Below are 17,623 nucleotides of genomic sequence, written 5' to 3'. Positions count from 1 at the left end.
AGAAAGAAAGGGGTGATCTTGCCCCCAGACCTTGAGTTTTTACATAAGAGCAAGTGATAGTTGAATGATGCTATGTGTTCGGATATAGGACTCTCTAAACGGCGGGGCAAGATTTTTTTATGTGTAAATTTATGCAATCTATAGATAGTGATATTGGACCGCTAGTGACAACAGTTAAGAGCGGAAAAACAGGTACAAATCGAGCGCTGGCAGAATGTTGCGGCAAAGGTAATACTATTTATTTCAAGGTGGAGGTGGTAAATATGGACCAGGCTTTTAATATTGTCTCATGTGCTTGATGCTCTGTATAAAAGTTTGACTCTTTAATTGAGTTTGGTATTTCTGGGTGTGTGTAAAATTAATTTTACTGTTGAAATTGTGAGAAAGATGAGTTGATGGTGTTTAGATAGAGGCTACGTTTGTAATTCGAAAAGAGGGGATGAAAATGGTAAATTGATTGATGGGCATGGATTGTGGGGTGATATATGAGTGTCAAGATAGGGATGAGGACGTTTGCGTATGTTGATTTGGGATGGGTTGAGGTTAGGTGCGGTGGGAGGTGTAAATTAAATCTTTTTTTTTCAATGTTGTAGAGTAAGAATAATTTTGAGAAGGTTTTAGATGGCTGGTCACGCGACGAGGTGAGAGCAGGGATGTGTAGTTATGTTTAGTTAAAGGGCCGTGTAATGTGGTGTGAGGAGCAATGCGCAGTGTGCTACAGTGTCATAGGAGGTAAAGATATGTGCTGCTATGATGTGTCTAGCGTATGGAGGCTGTGCTTTGATAATTATGCTACGTTGATATAAAGTTGACTTTCACCTGCGTTCGGTGGTAGCTGCTCGGGGTTGTGATGGATTGCGGTCGTGGACGGACGTATGTGTGTGCTTTGACCGCTGACGAGCGCGTTGACTGCGCCAACTCACGCTTGCGGAAGCCGAGCAGGGGCAGTGCGAGGTCTGAAATCAGACGGATGGGTGACTTCACGATCCTGTGGGCAGGGTGCAGAGTGGGGGGTACCTGCGCACATCTGCGGAGTTATTTTGCGAGCGGATCTGCCGGCTCTGCTATGCGTTATTAAGATAGTTTACGAGTACTGAGCGTATCTACACATCTCTGTGAGGAATTATTTAGTAGCAGTTTGCTGTAGTGTGTACTGAAATTATGGTTGGGTGCGTGTCTGTGGGCTGTGCAACATGGTCCAGGGCACATCTGGGATTGGTGTTTTGTGATGGCGTGACAGATACACTGTATGGTTAAATAAGTTGTTCGAAAAAATAAATAGTGTTCTAAATGAATACACGCGCCTGCAGCGCAGATCAGAGTGATTGGTTTTCCATCACCATCTCGGTTGCATGCGATTAGTAAATATTTTCCCGGCCGCGTTTATCGTGTGTGTCAACGATCTATGAGCTATTCTGACAATAGACGTGAAGGCAGGTCCAGACCTGAGACGCCGGCGGTATACATGAGAAGGACAATGCAGCTTTCATATGTGTCGGCTGTCACGAGCGCTCGGAAGCTAAATTTGGCTGGAGACTCTGGAACCCCCTTCGCGGCCGACAGCACGCGCGCACGACCTGCCTTGGAGCGTAATCTAAGACGCATAGGCGATATCAATTTCTCTGGTGTTAGGTGCGAATGCGACTGTGTTGAGGTCTTGTTTGGGGGAGGCCGAGCAGAGACTTTAGGTAGGTTTGGCAGCTGAGGGTGTTTGGTTGCATCTGTTGCACTATTTTGGGAGCATGTCTGTGCACTGTGCGGTGCATTATTTGGAGAGTTTAAGAGTACAGAGCTCGTCCGCTGATATTGTGTAATGCATTATTTAAGAGCTGTTTGCTACTGTGTGGTGAAATTAGGAGTTGTTTACGTGTTTGTGGCCTGTGTCAGATGACCACAGTCGGATCAGTGTTAGTGTTTTGTGACAAATATACTGCACGACTAAATAAAAGGGCTCCAAATAAATAGAGTGCAGCGCTTCCTTACTTCCCCGAGCAGCACAGCGCAGTCTGAGTGGTTTTTGTGCAAAAACTGCAATCTGGTCAGACTGTGAGTGAGTCAACAAATAACTGGACAAATTTATCTGTAGAGGAGTTAGAGGTCTGGATTGGAATGAATATCTTGGTGGGTGTGGTTGTGTTGCCACGTGTAGTGCACTACTGGAGTTCAGAAACCGCCTTATGTCAGCCTTACATATCGAAATGTATGAGAAGCAAAAGTTTCAAAAAGATATGTCGAAAATAAATAAAGTACACTCGTTCCTCCTTCCATCAGTCTATGCACTGACATTATTGCGGAAAATTAGCGGTTGTTTGGCTATTTGGACGTAAATGTTTTGCATTGTTTACAAGCGATTCGCCTGTCTGTAGGCTGTGCTATGATTTATTTTTAACTGTTTACAATTAGCAAGGGTGTGTCTGGAGTATTATAAATGAATTATGTAGGAGTGTTTTGCAGGTCTGTATGATGTGGAACATGTAGGTGTGATACATACACTCCATTCATAAATAAAGTAAATTGGTTCCTCCATCCATGGGCCTAGTGCAGGGTGGGTCCTTTTAGCCGAAACGTGTAGGAAGAGGTTGAGTGCTGGTGGCTTGGTTTAGTGGTGATGAGCTTGGTTTGCAACAATTTTCTTAGATTGGTGGCGGGAGCGCAAGTGAGCTTTGTATACTGGCAGATTTCAAACTTGGCGCTGGTTCCTAGGAAGAGGTGGCTGTCTGGTCCTCGACAAGTAGTTGAAATTAGGTACTTGAACACCTTTGCATACGTATATGCAATTGTAAATTGAATTATTTAATATGATTAAAATCGAAATGGAATTAAGTACTTAGGTATTTACAGAAGATTAGGTCCGTCGTGTGTATGGAGGGTGGGTGACGCAAGCGGCGCGGCGGCGCAGCGATTCTACAGTTATTACGCGCGCGAGAGAGAGATTCAATTAGCGAGCGTTCTAGTGCAGACCAAACGTGCTGTTATATAGTCATGGCCGATTCCACTGTCGAGCAAACTTTGCCTCCAAAAGTGTAGCACTGCATTCTCGATTGCACAGAGACACGTGGTGGACGGTGAGCAGTCAGCATCGACAGGTCTGAATGTGCCCAGGAAAACAACTTTGGCGCCAGAAGTGTGGCAGTGAACAGCTGACCGTTGTGTGATTCCATTCCGAGGCAAACAATTTTGGCGGGGAACGTGTGTAGGCGACGAATACACATGGTGAGCGGACAAGGGACCGCTGTGACGTCAAGCTTGGCAAGTTACAGCGTGTCCAGCGAAAACATGTGTACCACGTGGGAGTGATCGCTGGGCTCTCCCCCGGTGTACCACCAGTCCAAGCGTGAGTGGCCAGCCGCCTCACGTGACAGGCGTCGGCAGTGTCTCCGCGCACTGGCCACGGGGTGGTGAGGATTTGAACTAATTCAGTTGGAGCACGGACGTTGTGATGGCTGCACTGTGATATCAAAGATGTGTGTGCTGACTGTGTTGGAGAACAAGTGATGACCGTACTGCTTGAAATAATGTCTTCAGTCCCTTCCCCACTGCAAAATCAAAGGATGTGACTTATGTTACTATAAGTGCAGTTTATTATTTGACGCGATTATGATAGGCTACCAGTGAAAAAAGATAAGTGACAGAGAAAGGTCGTACATGTGATCAATTATGGTGTTGCGATTTGAACTTGTGATAGATTTTTGTTATGGATGTAAGGAAAATGGCTTTCTCACCGAGAAAATTGGACATCTTGAATAAATAATAAATGATAACAACAAATAGAAGTACAGTTTTCGAGACATTATCGTGTTGGAATTTGAATTTGGCGCAATTTTTCTAGTGGAGGTGGGCCTATAATAATAAATAACATTAATAATGATAATAAATGATAATAATACGTGGTAATGAATGATAATAAATCATAATGAATGATAATGAGTGTTAATAAATGATAATGAATAATAATAAACAAAAGTAAGGTTTTGCTGCCATTATCATGTTGGAATTTGAATTTGGAGGGAATTTTCAGTGCAGGCAGGTCAATAATAATAAATAATAATAAATGATAATAAATAATAATAAATTATAATCAATGTTAATAAATGATAGTCAATAATAATAATAAAGATAAGTACGGTTTTTGCATGCATTATCCTGTTGGAATTCTTCAAACTTCCTGCCATTTTTTCTTCTGGACACTTAGGTTAGTGGACATCGTACAATTGGGCTATTTTCCCGCCAAAATTCAAAATTCTTGCCATTTTTCTGGAGGTTAGGTTAATGGACATAGCACAATTGGCCTATTTTCCCGCCAAAAGCCGCCATCTTGGATGACGTCGTGCGATGTTGCCTCGTCTACATCTTGGATTACGTCATCGCAGCCATCTCGAAAAAATTTGGCAACAATGCAGCGTGTCTTGACGCATAGGTTGTCCCACTACTTATGAGGAATCAGTCAGACAGGATGCAGGGTCATCAGCTATTTCGTCACTGTGACAGACGAGTTTAAATATAGAGGTCGTCAGTCACTTTCAGACTGCAGTTTGGAAACTCTCCATAACGCCACCAAACTCTTCTAGTTTCCTTACATTGTTACTGTCTTTTATTTAAAATCATCCAGTGTGTGTGGTGTGTTTGGTAGCAGCAGTACAACATGGTTTACGCCTTGTGACGTCTAGTTTTCTGTGAGAGGCAATAGATCAGAACTTGTTAATGTCAGTTTAGAATGACACAGACCTTGAAGTCGTGGCAGAATAGCAAAATGTACGGCAGTGTACAAAGTGTGTTACAGCAGAAAAGAAACAATGTTTCAAACAACGACACAGGGTGACAGGGAGCATCTGCTGCGATTTACCGTATAGTCTGTGGGATACGATGATCCTCCTACAGTACAGGTGAAGAAACTTTAAACTGGTCTGTGCAGTTGATCAGTACCTGTATATTTAATTGGATATATGCGAGGAGAGAAATGCTGTAAAAATCTTATCGAGTTCTCTATTGGATGAAGTTAGTGGAACTTTTATAGCTCGTAGTTTATCTCTGTTGAATGGTACAGAATAACAAAGATAGCATGTTGGGGTGATAGACGTGAATGGGCTCTTAGGGACGCAAATCAGTAGTTCTTGTATGCAGTTTGAAGAAACACCACAGTGCAGTAGCAAAATTCTCGTCCTTCTCCCAATTCCTGTTTCCATCGAATGGTCAAAACACGGTCCTGTAGCTGTAATTCAGCTTAGCCTGTTTCTACAAGGGTTGCAGAAGGTGGTAGATATAGCTTTCTGCAACTTCTACTCAGTTCCAACTTACATTGATATGAGCACATGCACAAAGTTTCAGGGATAGTAGCGTAGAGTCGAGGTGCAGTTGCAAGATGCTTAGGAACTACATAAAACAACATTGGAATTTTACAGTAGCAGATATGTTTGAGATAGGTAACTCGTTTCGAGGTATGAGAGTGCCAGAAATATGATTCACTAGTGGCTGTAATAATGAAAGGACATCTCCATAGGATCCAACGCAGGTACGTGGCTGAATGGAAAGACTTGATTACAAATCCGAGACAGCATTTCTACCGAAAGTGTACCACTAGAGATCTGAAAAGCTAGTGTACATTTCTTACGATCTCAATCAGCACACCACCTACTACTGTTTGTGATCCTTCCCAACCAACCATCACCTACAACCCAGTCGATATATCACTGAACATCTGTCATAGCATCGAGACAGAATGTGTTATAAATACTGGAGAAATATCTAGTGGCGGCGGTGTGAGGGAATTGCAAATATCAGTTTTATACTATGCTCCTTAGTCGAATCACTTTCAAAATTTGGTAATTTTATTATGACAGATTACCCACCCTGCTGGTCTGATAATATACACTCCGGCGATCACTGTCTATATTCAGTGTCACGGTATTTGTCTGGAAAAACCACGTCATTTGTAGTTAATGCCATATGTGGGTATATAAAGCCGGTACAGCTTTTAATATGGGTGCTTGTGTGCACCTGTAGAACCAAGACCGCTTGTGATGGTAATATGGTTGTATTTTTTTTAACATATAGCAGCTTGTAAGACGATTACGCCTCCCTTTCTAAGACATGGCGATAGCACCTGCAAGAAAAACTTATGAGACATGTCACTGGCAATCAGTTATTGATGAAGTATTATACTTAGTAGTAGGGGGTGCGTGATAAGTTCGCCTAGAGTGTCAGGGTTATAAAGTATATGTGTGTGTTTCGACATGTGCAAAGAAAACGACTATGTCCAGTCATAAGCAAGGTACGGATTTGACATGGAATAATGAGATAGCAAAGAGAAGAGTATGTCAAGACATAAGAATGGCACAGATATTTCTATTTCCAAAGCCACAGCCATCAGCATGGTGTATTTAGAATACTTTGCTCATTGTCGAATGTCATTCAGTTGAGACTGCGATTGTAATATTTAACTGTAAGTACAGGGATAAAATATATGCGAGGCTGTTTTTTTTCCTACGTCGATTCTGTCTATGCATGCCTGACATGCAGCGCCGGCGACTTGTGCCAGGAGTGATTCACGTTTCCGGCTAATGGCGGGAGATGTCCGAATGGATAGGCCTGTTGGGGTGTAAGAATGTAGCTGACTTAACCATATCGTCCTCTAGACGGCCGAATAGCGAACTAATACTTAGTAGTGATGGAGAGATTTTGTGATCACGTGGAAATTTGAGAAGATTCAATATGGACATGTGATTGTGCTGGATCGTTATTCCCTCCCATGTAAATTCTTCAGTTGACTGCTTCTGCACATTCCGTGCCTTTATTAAGTTGAGGGAACATTGATTTTGGAATGTGCATCTAGCAGGTGAAAGACAAGTGGAAGACGCCTTTGCTGGTTCCCTAGACATGACAAACACCTTAGTTGACTTTCTAAATTATAGGGATGATTTGGAATCTGTTATATCACCGACATTGGTATTCATGAGTGGAAGTATCACTTTCCTTTATTTTTTTGTCGAGTTCTCACGTAAAAGTCTTTGCAGACAGGATAAGTTTCTAGTTACTCAGTGGTTTACAGCGCACTCCACCTCACTAAAGTTTCAGATTTATAGAAAAATAATTCCCAGTGTATATCTTCAGAATTATGTTGCGTGAGCGATCGGTTAGGATGCTGCTATGTGCCTGATATCGAGATGTATCAAGTAAATGGTATAATATTATGGCAAACCATGTGAAAATACATGTGTTCTTGTAATCCCCAGAGACTGGAGATGGGTGTAGAAAAGTAAGCAAGCAAGCAGGTCGGGGCAGAAACCGTAACGTCTTTGTGTAGCGACCGGCCTTTGTACAACAGTTCTGCGAGTGACTTTGGTCCACAGAGGGCACGCTGGCCATGCGTCTGGAGTGGATAACCACCCAACCTAGTAGGAAATATCCAGTGCAGTGAGGATTTTATATGGTACTGCCTGTCTTCGCGGCATATATGAGTGTCTGGCAGTCAACAGCTATACGAATGATGTAAAAGGGGCGATTTTAAATGGTGCCGGATACTTATTGTTTGTTTACTGAATCGACACAGTATGCGGAGATATATTGCCAGGTTGGAGATCTGTTTCGCGCCTTAATATTCAGGCTTCCGTCCTCAGTGGCAGAGCAGTATAATTGAGTAAGAGTCCTTCCATATTGATGATCTGTATGACAATTCTGCAGGGTTTATCTGTCAGTGCAATATGGCGATCTGTACAAAATACTTTTTCCACTGAAAGCCTCATCTGCAGAAAACAGTGGCGGACGGTGCTCCCACACCAGCAGCAGCAGTAGTTTGATGGGTAAATTCAGTAAGGGTAAATCATAAAATGTAGCATGGGGTACTCTAAAAACCTAAAGTACTTAAAAGTGGAAATATGTTCTGTACACCACATTCACAAACCACTTAATATTAATAGTATCTCCACCTTACTGGCATAAAACGCCATTAAGCAGTAATTTGTTGACAATTTACCACAAAAAAGATCCACTGCAGTAGCTATAAGCATATAAGATACACCACTCTCTTCACTTGAACAAATTACTTTTTGAGGTTCTAAGGATGTAGAGGTTTGGAGAAAAGAGAACCACTTGCATGAATATCAAGAGCTCAGATGGAAACCCAGTTCTAAGCAAATAAGGGAAAGCAGAAAGGTGGAAGGAGTATATAGAGGGTCTATACAGGGGCGATGTTGTTGAGGACAATATTATAGAAATGGAAAAGGATGTAGATGAAGATGAAATGGGAGATATGATACTGCGTGAAGAGTTTGACAGAGCACTGAAAGACCTAAGTCGAAACAAGGCCCCAGGAGTAGACAACATTCCGTTAGAACTACTGACAGCCTTGGGGGAGCCAGTCATGACAAATCTCTACCATCTGGTGAGCAAAATGTATGAGACAGGCGGAATACCCTCAGACTTCAAGAAGAATATAATAATTCCAATCACAAAGAAAGCAGGTGTTGACAGATGTGAAAACTACCGAACTATCAGTTTAATAAGTCACGGCTGCAAAATACTAACGCGAATTCTTTACAGACGAATGGAAAAACTGGTAGAAGCCGACCTTGGGGAAGATCAGTTTGGATTCCGTGGAAATGTTAGAACACGTGAGGCAATACTGACCCTATGGCTTATCTTAGAAGCTAGATTAAGAAAAGGCAAACCTACGTTTCTAGCATTTGTAGACTTAGAGAAGGCTTTTGACAATGTTGACTGGAATACTCTCTTTCAAATTTTGAAGGTGGCAGGGGTAAAATACAGGAAGCGAAAGACTATTTACAATTTGTACAGAAACCAGATGGCAGTTATAAGAGTCGAGGGACATGAAAGGGAAGCAGTGGTTGGGGAGGGAGTGAGACAGGATTGTAGCCTCTCCCCGATGCTGTTCAATCTGTATATTGAGCAAGCAGTAAGGGAAACAAAAGAAAAGTTCGGAGTAGGTATTAAAATCCATGGAGAAGAAATAAAAACTTTGAGGTTCACCGATGACATTGTAATTCTGTCAGAGACAGCAAAGGACTTGGAAGAGCAGTTGAATGGAATAGATGGTGTCTTGAAAGGAGGGTATAAGATGAACATCAACAAAAGCAAAACGAGGATAATGGAATGTAGTCGAATTAAGTCGGGTGATGCTGAGGGAATTAGATCAGGAAATGAGACACTTAAAGTAGTAAAGGAGTTTTGCTATTTAGGGAGCAAAATAACTGATGATGGTCGAAGTAGAGAGGATATAAAATGTAGACTGGCAATGGCCAGGAAATCGTTTCTGAAGAAGAGAAATTTGTTAACATCGAGTATTGATTTAAGTGTCAGGAAGTCGTTTCTGAAAGTATTTGTATGGAGTGTAGCCATGTATGGAAGTGAAACATTGACGATAAATAGTTTGGACAAGAAGAGAATAGAAGCTTTCGAAATGTGGTGCTACAGAAGAATGCTGAAGATTAGATGGGTAGATCACATAACTAATGAGGAGGTAATGAATAGAATTGGGGAGAAGAGAATTTTGTGGCACAACTTGACAAGAATAATGGTCCTGTAGGTAGGACATGTTCTGAGGCATCAAGAGATCACCAATTTAGCATTGGAGGGCAGCGTGGAGGGTAAAAATTGTAGAGGGATACCAAGAGATGAGTACACTAAGCAGGATGTAGGCTGCAGTAGGTACTGGGAAATGAAGAAGCTTGCATAGGATAGAATAACATGGAGAGCTGCATCAAATCAGTCTCAGGACTGAAGACCACAGCAACAATCTATGTATAAATCTTCAATAAAGATTTTACCTATTTGAGGTTTCGAATAAACCTGCGATTCCATTCCATAGATTTCGAACTATATTCCTATTATAATGTTCTCATCCTTAGGATTCCACAAATTCACTCTTTTGTGGACTTATCAGTTTCTTTTGTGCTTGAGAACGTCGGTCGATTTGACCAAAGAAAATGTATTGATTTGAACTTCACCAATTCTCGTCTGAAGTACATTCAGAATATATGATCTTCTTTAGTGTGACCACGCACGTAGTGGTGTACTTAACTGAAAAGATCGGTCGTCTCGTGCCACTGTCAGTCGTCAGCACCAATATTGGTGAATTCCTCTGACGATTGATATCGGAGACGGCTGATCATTTCAAATCAGTATACTGCTATGCGTGGTGACAATGGAGCCGACCTCATGGTCCGAACATACATGTTTCGGACTACAACTGGTAAAATTCAAATCAGTTTTTTTCAGTCTTAATGACTGACACTACAACAAACATTACTATGAGCAACTTGTATGTTTAGCCAAAGGCGGAGTTTGTGGCATCCCGAAAATAAAAATATTATACCCCTGGGATACAGTTTGGAATCCACGGACTGAAACCGCTGGTTTATTGGAAACCACAAGTGGGCAAAATCTTTATCAAAAATTTTAGGTTGGTTTATAATATGGAAAAATAATTTGTTCGAGTGGCAAGAATGGCTTGTCTTTTGCTTAAAGTTACTGTCTACTAATTATTATTACTGCTAACTGAAATTTTTATGGCATTAGGGTGGCGATTAAGGTATATGACGTGGTCTGCAAATGTGGTGTACATACGCAGAGTTTCAGAGTCTTTTACACTTATACTGAATTATAGTCATTAAAGGTTAACTGACATATGCCTGCACATTGTTAAATTAATTCATCAAAACAGATTTTGAGTAGGCCTCTATTTGCAAAGGTGTATTAAAAAGTCCAATTCTCATATTAAATATGCAGTTCTGGTTCAAGTAAAATTAGAAGCGACAATTTGATATTTGACTTTAACAGTTAGGCCTATACCTTGTTCTGAAAAGTACAGTTTCAAAGTGTCTGTATGATACCTCGAATATTATTCATGATCATCTAAATACCAATTTAAAATCTAATACTTTCACTCTTGCATCTCAAATACTTGTATTACGAAATTTTTACTTTATTCTATGCCAAATTCTGGAGCAGTGCAAGTTTACTAAAAGACACTGTAATATGGTAGATTTTCTTTACTTAAAGCAACATTCAGTCTGAAATAACACAGTTACTTCCTTTCTCAAATCCACTGGGTAAATGTTTAGAGAGCAGAAAAACACAGTAGAATCTGATTATCTGAATAGCCTGTTAGTACTGCATTAGTTTTCACCACTTATATAATAAACTGAGCTGCTGTGAAACCACAAATCTACCTTTCATTTATGAGATAGTATTTGCTTACTTACGTACATATTTTATCCAAGCATTATGTAATAGAAACATTTACCCTCACCATGTAAATTAACCATTATGTGTTCATAACCTTAGTGGCAAAATTTTTGAACAACCAAGTAGCACATTACTCCCATGTAGCATAATAAACCACATTCCGAACAACATGTTTTGGACAGATCATTAGTGCATATTTTCGTAATACACATATATAAATATGAAAAATATCAATTATGACCTGTTAGTTTCTGACACTAATCACTGTTGAGAGAAGGAAATTGGCATCACAAAGTTCGAGAGTTTTTAACTTTTGTGGCATGTTGTGTTTCCCTTCATCTTGTGTATTCGTAAAACTTATCTTGTAATTCCAGTAACTGAGGACAGAGTGTAACCTAATCTCCTCAATCCCGTCAAAAACCGAGGAATGAGATTGGATGCTCTGTGACCAAGCCATCAGCCAATGTTATTGGGCAACCTTTGGCGACAGTGCCTGACTACTGTTGTCAGTGCCACTCTGAATGCAGTCTTAGTCACGAGTCGTCGTCCTGTATTACTGTATTGCTCGTGGATTTGGTGTACTGACTTCAGTTATTTCTATCTGTTTTGCTGGGCTTACCATTACAGAATTTTGCCACTGTGAATTATGATGTTGATTACTGTGATTGTGTTGGTTTTGCTTGTGTTGGTTGCTATTTGCATACTGTTGTTTTGCTGTGTATTCTGCGAATTTTATCTACCTGAATTGTGCCATGAGAATTTGCATGACTACCGTCTAAGTTTGAGTACTGTCTGTATTATTTTGATTGTTATGATAATTATGATTCTGCCTATTCTCATTACCATAATTCCTGTTATGTCTGTTTTTATGTTGATAATCAGAGCTCCAGAAATTACTTCTATCACACTATCATTAGTCATCTGTGAGAATTATACATTATCCAGCCATTGTTGGTTATCTCACCTATAATTGTTTCTGTGGTTGTATTTGTTATGTGAGTTACCATAGATTTTGTTTTCATGTGGTGCAAAAGCATCTTTCATTTCATGGTTGCTGATATGATTGTTACTGTGTTTTGTCGCTAAGCTGTTGTCACTATCCAATTCCAGTTCATGAAGTAATGTTTGAAATGATTTTAAATCATCTTTACATCTACCAGTCGAATTTATGTATCTCTAATGTGTAGGTAACATCGTTAAGCAAATGCGAATTAGCTCTGATGGACTGTATGGGTTTGATAAGTAATGATTTCTGCACCGCATCGTATCTGGTTGTGTGGTATTATTGTTGTTGAAAATCACCTAAACATCATAAATTTACATGGTAACTAAAGTGTTTTTAATACGAATGTAAATAGTCAAATTCGTCCTTTTTTTTCTTGGTCATGAAGCTTTCTTTCAATACATTCGACTTTTTCATTCATAATGTTCCTATAATGCTTATTTCCCAATTAATTTTCTCCTGGTTGTCTTCAAATTTATTAATGACTGATATTCTGCTGTGTCTGAAAATTGTACTGGCATTGTGTCATTTGAATCTCTGTCTGCACTGGTTGATGAATTTGCGAGTTTAGTGGTCAAGTCATCCATCCTTTCTTTGGTCATACTTAACCATTCCTTTTGTTCTCCACAGTTAATTGTTAAGGTTTTCATACATTCGCTAATTTAATTAAATCTTGTGTCAACCTGTTTGCACTGTTCGCTCATCTCTGTCACTATCGCACTTCGAACTACAGTGTTAATTTTAGCCAACAATTCGGCCTTGTCGTATTGCTGATTTCTTTTCAAGTTTCCAGGTTACATAATCTGTCATCAAAACTGCTAAGAATTGGTTGGAGCACTGTTTTGTCCTCTTCCTGAAATTTCTTATTTTGAGTCTGTGATTTATTTATTTCTTCCCTTAGTGATTTACAATTTTCTTCCTGCAATTTTTTGAATCTTTTACCAATTTCTTTCTGTGAGTTTCGAAACATCCCACAAATTGATTCTAACAAATTTACCAGAACGGCATCGTTTGACACCATATTATTACTCACTGAAGGTGCTGTGCATTCTGGCTGTTCAAAAGAAATTGATGCAAAACCAGATTCTGACATATCTTCTACTGATTGTTGTAAAATTTCGCATGACTGTGGCGACTTTTGTAAGCTTTCACTAGACTGTTGCGACTTATCATCGACAGACTCAACTTCAGACTTTGCGTTTTCATTACCCGTCATTTGTTCTGTTTCATTATTGGTTAATCATTTTGGATCCGTGCAGTTACCTGAAGTCTCATGTAAACCATTGGTTGTTGCTAATTGCTCAAGGTGGTTTATCTCATCCTGTACCCACTCATTATTTTGTAACACTTTCTGTAGTCTTGTGCTACACTGTTGTGTAAAACATGATTTAATACTATTTCTTTGAAAAATGAAAATGCTACAATAACCAAACAGAAAAACTGTACTATTGTGCTTGCAAATACTCATGAAATCCACACAGAACCTCTACTATTATGCCAACTATTAACGCAATAAAGTAATCGATAATCGTCACAAGAGCAAAATTCTATAAACTGAACATAAAATTTTAAATCAATTGCCTGAAAAAGAAGTAAAACATTAGTAAAATTAGTGCAACAGTATTTTGTGCTTTCGAGAAATCCATTACTATCTCACTACAAATTACCAAAAGGACCAATGAACTATGGTGGCATAAAACGTTGACATACAGAAGTTCCCCATTATGTGTTTCTGTATGAAATTTAGCCCAAATTTTCCTCCCACTCCATAAAATGTATATGTATTACAAAAACTATATACCCACAAACTGGTATCCAGATTAAACTCGTATGCTAACCTTTGACTAAACAGAACATAATTTTAATTGAACTGCAACTGGTCTGAATACAACTCGTGTTTACATTAAATGTGCAACTGAAGTAAAACAGTTATCTGCTCATAACAAAAATTTCTACTTACTTTGCATCTTGACAATGCTGTCACAAATTTATCGAAAACAAGCAGGCAGCGGCTAAGCTAGATTTCTATATTTAAATAAAATTTCTAAACAATATTCAGACTGTTGCACACAACATGGCGCAATGTGTTAATGCGTAACGATACAGCTTCTTTAAACAGTGGGATGGGGAGAGTAACTACTTTCTATGAAATGATATTCCCAGACAACGATTTTAGAATGAAGCATGTATTCCAAAACACAGAGTAAAACTTTGTGTGATTTTCCCACATAATGTTGGTCTGAACAGTACTACGCTTAATAAAGTGACAATGATTTAAAAAGGGTTCAGCGTTAACAGAGAATTTCTATGAAAACGAAACAGCTTAATCAGTTGATATGTTAATGCATGACTCAGGGAAGTGGGGTGGTCTTTCTCTCAGTTCTGAGCAAGTGAACAAATTTAACTAGCTGACAATAGTCATCCCAACAAATAGCCATGCAGTGCTTCAATCTTACCTCAAACTTGTTCTCTTGAGAAAAAAAATTATTCGAAACTGATATTCTTTTTGCCTTTTAATATAAGCATTGGATTCATCCTAGCTGTCCTTTACAAGCCGGTCAGAGTGGCCGAGCGGTTCTAGGCGCTACAGTCTGGTACCGCGCGACCGCTACGGTCGAATCCTGCCTCGGGCATGGATGTGTGTGATGTCTTTAGGTTAGTTAGGTTTAAGTAGTTCTAAGTTCTAGAGGACTGATGACCTCAGAAGTTAAGTCCCATAGTGCTCAGAGCCATTTGTCCTTTACAATAAAGTTTTCATTGTCCAAAAGACACAATCACAGGTCAATATAACACTGCTGAATACGTTCATCATCTATCAGACTTGAACTAAAAATGTATCAGACTGCACAGAGGCAAAGAAAGTTTCACAATGAGTACTAAAATTGTTCAACAGTAACATAACTTGCTCTCTCTTTCTCTCTGATGTGCACATCGATAACTTACACAAATCAAAATGAAACACCCATCTTACACTTTATGTCAATTCAAATTTCATCCTAAAATGGTATTCATCACAAGGCTGCATCATTCATAAGAAATATAGTGTTTTGCACTTAGCTGCCCCATGTTCTTTGTTTCATCAAAATATTGAAAGATGTTTAAGTTTCATTTTAATATCATTTGTAATAAGTGCAACCATCTAACAAAATAAATTTGCCATGAAGCACAGTAATGAGCCAATGTGGAACGATGCGATACATCTCTGTAAAACGTGTGACGAAATTAGACCCATTGTGAAGCTATCTTGTTCTGATTTCTGATGCCACTCCCTTTCTCCCACTTCACTTTACCTACCAGCACACGAGCAACAGACAGCAGCAATCTGTCGCTTGCAGTACCACTGTGAACGTGTGTGGGGCTACAAAGCAGCGGTGAACCAGTCGATTGCTCACATGTGTGGAAGAGAGCCAGCTCTTACGAGCAGATCAGTGAACAGGCCTGGTCTATAACCATTTGGACAATATACAGAAACAAAACGCTTTAAAGATCAGTCTTCCTTGACATTCAAGTTGCCATTGATTGTTTTGGAGTGCGCAAGTATGGAATGCTCCAAATGCTTGTAGTTCACTCAAATTTGGGTTCCTTCCATATTGTACCATTGGTGGAATTTCTCCGTCTACAACTAATGGAACACTAAAATAAATGATAAGAACTGACATCAATTACTGCATTTGATCAAAACTGCTTCCCAAGTTTCTGTGTGATAATCATACAATGAGCCTTTTCAACGACAGTTTGATTTAGTCACTCTGCCACTCAGGTTTGTTCTGAAGCATGTACCTTATGGTAAACTTGAACTGCAGGCTTTTCTCATTGAAGAACCTCATAATTTAATTTGAAATATATTCATGACCATTGTCACATCTATTGATTTTCCTGTTAAAACAAGCAGTAGCTATTTGTACTTTAAATTACTGACTGTAATTGGAGAGTATAAGGTGCTGTAAAGTGCGTATAATAGCTTGTGGAAGTTACTATGGTGTATTTCTTTCTACCAAAAGAGACTGGTGTTGTAGGACCAAGCACATCTGGTCATTTGCCTCAAATGCGAGATTGAATATGTGTTACCTGTGTCTGTTTACCTTCTATGCAGCGTAAATAATTATTTACAGGTTCAGAAAACTTGCATTTGTCCAGTCCCACTGCTAAATGACCAAGTTCCTACAAATCTGCGAAGTTCAGATGTCTGAAGCATTTATGTCACAAGTTTATATCCCTGTCTGACACACAAACACTTGTAGTAAGTCTGAACAAAAGGGTTAACGAATCTGAATCTTATCTTTGATCAACTGCTATGACTATCATCTTTTTAAATTGAACCCGCTAAACTTTCAAAACCAATGCGATGCTCAGCCACTTCTAATTTAGATGCTGACAATAGATTATTTACTGAACATGGCACTGCAAGAACACCTTTTCATTTCCTTTGAAATTTTTCCACAGACAGTATTTTCAAGAGAAACTATACCAGTCTTTATGGAAAATTATACTGTATCTGTTTTCGCATAATTAATTCCCACATTCTCATCAAAGGAACATTAACTAAATGTTCTGTTGTCTCTGAGTCTAGAAACCACTCTAGCTTGTCATCAAAAAAAGTTGCAGCAACAGCTGAGAAAAAAAAAATCTTCACTTCCATTTGTTTCTTGCAAATTAGTCGCTATGTTTTCGTGATAATTTCGCTCTTTAGCGTTCCCTAAAATGACTTGCATTCCTACGGTTGAAACGAGCACATTTAGACTTACAAAATAAATGCTGTAGACAATGGCAGTTTGTTTGATTGGCATTAAAATTACATTTTGCTTCTTCATATAGTAGGCCACGTTTTACAAAGCCCAATATTAGTTCCTCACTTAACGAGGTTTTCAGAGCATCAGGAACTTTGTTTTTTGTAAACATTGTTGGTAACAAACTGCACACGGTATGTTTCTTCAATATTAGCTCCAGATCCTTTCACATTACATTTATCGAACTCCAGAAAATGATTTTTAAGTGTGTGGCTATCGTCATTTACATTAAACTTCATTTTCAACGAAATTTTTCGTACCGGTAATAAAAATTCATTGGGCTTACCTTTCCATCAAAAGCTTGTATTAATGAATTCCACAAGTCGTTGGCAATTTTCTTGTCTTGACATACTCCAAGTAAGTGTGTGAAATTTATTAGTTTATTTGGGACTTACACTTCCTGACGTTTATGCAATGTAATCCCAGAAGAGTTTTCTTCTGTGCAGGTTGTTCGGCTGTGTCACCTTGAGTAGACTTCATCCTTTCCTCTTGGGGGGGGGTCCACAACACTCAATGATTCCAGCTTATTTAAAGAGTATCAGTCTTAAATTCCCAATAGCTTTAGTTGGCGTAATAAAACAACGGTATCCTGAACTTGTTTCCTGGGTCATTATGGTAGATTGTGTATTGAATT

The sequence above is a fragment of the Schistocerca americana genome, chromosome 4 (genome assembly GCF_021461395.2).
Source record: "Schistocerca americana isolate TAMUIC-IGC-003095 chromosome 4, iqSchAmer2.1, whole genome shotgun sequence".
Classification (NCBI taxonomy): domain Eukaryota; kingdom Metazoa; phylum Arthropoda; class Insecta; order Orthoptera; family Acrididae; genus Schistocerca; species Schistocerca americana.
Note: the sequence above shows the minus strand (reverse complement) of the source record.